At 31.7% G+C, this 4006-nt stretch overlaps 1 protein-coding gene across 1 annotated transcript in view; it reads right to left on the reverse strand.

Moving 5' to 3' along the window:
- LOC106464483 (zwei Ig domain protein zig-4-like) overlaps positions 1 to 1138 on the reverse strand; it is a 34647-nt gene extending 33509 nt beyond the window's left edge. Inside the window, exon 1 of the mRNA XM_013924625.2 lies at positions 1032 to 1138. The gene's annotated coding sequence lies outside the window, so the exon portion shown is untranslated. The remainder of the gene's footprint in view (positions 1 to 1031) is intronic.
- Positions 1139 to 4006: the final 2868 nt, after the last annotated feature.

A 4006-nucleotide genomic window follows, 5' to 3' on the forward strand; every position in this document is an offset into this window, starting at 1 on the left:
CAAACAAACAAACAAACAAACTGTCTCATGAAAGTGAGTTTTCTCCGAGATACTCCGGTTTTCCCCGCAACCAATTCTCTTACGCATTGAATCCTTAAATACCAGCCTCCATAAAAAGAGTCGTATCCTACACTATACCATACAATAAATCTTTAAGATTGATTATTATTTTTCATTTTCATTTTTATTTATATTTTCTTTATTCTTCTTCTTCCTATTCCGTTAAGTCCCAAGGACTAACTCTTTCCTACGTCCATAAGACTGTTTTCACGATAGCTCTTTAACTTCATGGCTCTCTTATCTTTTTTCATGCTCACGAGGTGGATAGGCAAGAAAATAAAACCACTTGATTAGCCCATCTGCTCACAAAAATCAAAACTCAGCAGGCTAACACTATAGCGTGAAACACTTTTACACGAGTGGGACGAAGGGGAATTGAAGTTCCTGAACACCCCAGTTGGAAATAACTGGCAGACTAGCCTGAATATGACAAATTCTTCTTCAAAAACTGAATCCTTATCATGGTTAAAATATAAAATAAATATATGTCTAAAAATGTTTTTCTAATAGACAGTAGCCACCCATTTCACATTCAACTCAATACGAGTACTCTGCCTAAAGTATCTATAGAATACAATACGAGTACTCTGCCTAAGCTATCTATAGAATATTATTTGTTGTTATTGTCGTTTTATAATGCTCGTGTAATTCTTTTGTTTAGAGTAGAAATGTGCACGATTTCCTTTGGAGAGATTCTATTAAAATGTCACGAGAATCTGTTTATAAGTTGCTCTTAGACATAACCTACAGTATTTTATCAGCTTATCAACAAAAAGTCGTATTATAGCAAAACTGAATAACAGATATACAATGAAAGCTCTTCCTCGTCTCCTTTTTAATTTTTGATAATGATTAAAAAACATTGTGACGTAAGAACTACTTAAATATGTAAAGGAATAATGTCAGCTTTAAGCATTAGCAAATGAAAATGTTTGGTTCGCTACCGAGAAAAAAACTTTCAAAGTCCTTACCAAAACGTGCTGTGTCTTTGTTGGAAAGAACAGGCTTACTTGACAAACACCTTTGTTAAGGAAAGCAACTTGTAAAAAACAGTCGTCGTCTTGCCCTTTGTGACTCTGGACACTTGCTATTTGGTTTCATTCTTATAAGAAAGTTTCGCTGTCTACAGTGCCTCCTAGTGGCTAGAAAATTGATCTCTAAAGCAACCACCCACGCACAATAGTGGGCGTTATTTAAAAGGAAAATTGCAAGCATCATATATCAAACCTTTTACCGACGGTTACGTTTCTCAAGCGGCATACTCCCTAAATACATTCAGAATAGTAAAACAGCATGAAGAAGAAATGTATCCTCTCTATTTCGGGAAAGAGACAAAAAATTAGTGGAAAATGCCGACCAAACACAAATATAATAATGCTGGAGATGGCGTTGTATGGGTAATGAAGAAAAACTTCAATACAAGTTTAACATAACAGCAAATATACAATGCACAAATGCAAATCCTTGTCGAAACATTGCACATTTGCTGTTATGTTAAACTTATATTAAAGGTTTCTTAATACCCATTCAAGCCGTCTCCAAGCATTATTAGTCTCAAAGTGCGTTCCTCGAATCTGAAACACAAATATAATATCAAAAGTTTCATAACTTTTTCATAATTGTTTACACAAACATGTTATGTATTTCCAGTTCTTTGTACGCAATTTCCAAAAGAGGATTTAGTTTCTATGTTCATTCTTATTTTGTTTACAGATAAATTTCTTATGAAAGAATACGTTTTCCTCTTGACTTTAATCATTGCTTTTAAATAAGATTATTTTTATAAACGCTTAGTTTTACACAGGTTTAGGGACATTTTTCAGAACTGCATTTGTCAACATTCCCTCTTTTCGATCGTTAGATATAGAATATGTTTTATCGGAAAAGTTAATATATCTTATGCTAAGTTTTCATCTATATTTTCAGATCTTTTTGTACAGGAAAATAATGAAAAACTTAATGAATTCACTTATCATAAAATATGGATTTTAAATGTATATTTCTCGACAGAGAAAATTCAGGCACGTATTTTTTTACGTGTAACAATGAAGTTGGTTTTTATTTAAACTCTGTACTATGCTTTGCAACAGTAATTCTAAAATAATTTCAGTCAAAATTTTTAGCATCATATGTTATTATACCGAAACACGTGGATTATCATATACTAAGATTTTGTAAAGATAATAAAGGAAAATTATATGGGATGACATTTACACACTGCGAAACAGCATTGAGTATATTTCTAACCACAATTGTTGAATATCTTGACCCTGTGCCTCCATTCAACTACAAACTTTTACTAGCTAGTTTAAAATATTGTTTCATAGCAGGATGTGATATTATTATAATATCTTTGTAAGTTATTCTACGTGATTATATATTACGAAATTGACTGGTATGTTTCGTTTTTGATGTAGTGTAGCATCTGAAAAAGAGTAAATGTTATGTGATACAACAAATTTTGTCAGTGCATATTAAATAGTGACAGCATAAAAATGAGACACAGAGAGGTAAGTATTATGGTTTTAGGACATTAAGTAAATTGATTACCTTTAGCAGCTACACATAACATCAGGAGCGTTAAACATGAAATTCAGATTATAGACATTTCAAACAACAAATTATAAAAGTATATGAAATTATTGGATGAGAGTAGAAAGATATCACAATTGCGTAATATCAAAAGATTTTATTTTCACAAATAAATTTAGTTTACGATTGCATGGTACAAGAACTTGAAAACTCAATCATCTTATAAGCCAGAGTTAATGAGTTATAGAAAGCTTGATAGATATTTAATTTCTAAATCAGGTTCTTGAACCTGGAAAATATATATGTATTTCTCCCGTAAAATATACAATACCTGTTCCAGGTTAAGCATGATATTAAAACCATAATTTGAGTCTGAGAATTATGTGGATGTAGATTAGGCCAGAAAGATAGTGCGACTACTGCAACGGTAGTAACACAAATATAATGAGCAATTATTATGTTATGTTTTGCTTGTCCACAATTTCAGAAGTTAAAATTATTTTTACCCAAGTTATATTATAATGAACAAATTTAATGAAATGAAGGATTACATATTTTGACTTTAGTGAAGTATAAATAAAGTATATATCATGTTAACACACAATCTGTGTGTTGGCATGTATCAAGCCAAATGCCTGAAAATAAAGTATTCTTGTAAAAATAAGAAAATGACAAAAGTTGGATCTTGGTCAATTCTACATTTCATGTGCCTGACGTCAGGTATAAATGCTACAAGTAGTCAGCCTACCCATTTCTCCAAAGCCGAACTCTTTGGCTCTGATAGGACCTATGACACTAAATAAATCTTGCAAGAATAAAGACACCAACACTCCAAATGGAGAAGCACCTTCTAACAACAGATATTCTAAACACGACGTGTTCAGAGACAGACACAGTCCTGTAGATGATGGTACTCTACACAAAATAGATTCTACACTATCTTTATAAAGTACTGACAAGAAGGACACTTAATAAGTTGAATCATGGTCAAATTAAGTGTTATGAAGTTTTAATGAGAGGTCATTTCCATGGAATGGCGTGAGATACTATTACACATAGCCAGGACTAGAGTGAAAGTGGTATCATTTTCAGATAAGCTCTCTGTATTATTACGTGAAAGAAATGAAACTAGAATGAACATTTATATACTTTTGGATGTTTCACTATAAACACTTTCTGAAATTACACACGTATTAAGCGTATTAAGAAAGTAATGACTTGATAATATTCTTTTGTATTTCTGGACTGAGAAATAAAGAACATTTTCTGTACATATTAATAATATATATATATATATCTTAACATGTGCTCCTTGAAATAATTCAACACTAATTTTTCTAAAAATAGTAACGAATAAATATGAAATGTGCAGTCAACCCAGTCCCTTGGATCAGAGCGTATATGGAATATGGTT

The sequence above is a fragment of the Limulus polyphemus genome, unplaced genomic scaffold (assembly GCF_000517525.1).
Source record: "Limulus polyphemus unplaced genomic scaffold, Limulus_polyphemus-2.1.2 Scaffold1664, whole genome shotgun sequence".
Classification (NCBI taxonomy): Eukaryota; Metazoa; Arthropoda; class Merostomata; order Xiphosura; family Limulidae; genus Limulus; species Limulus polyphemus.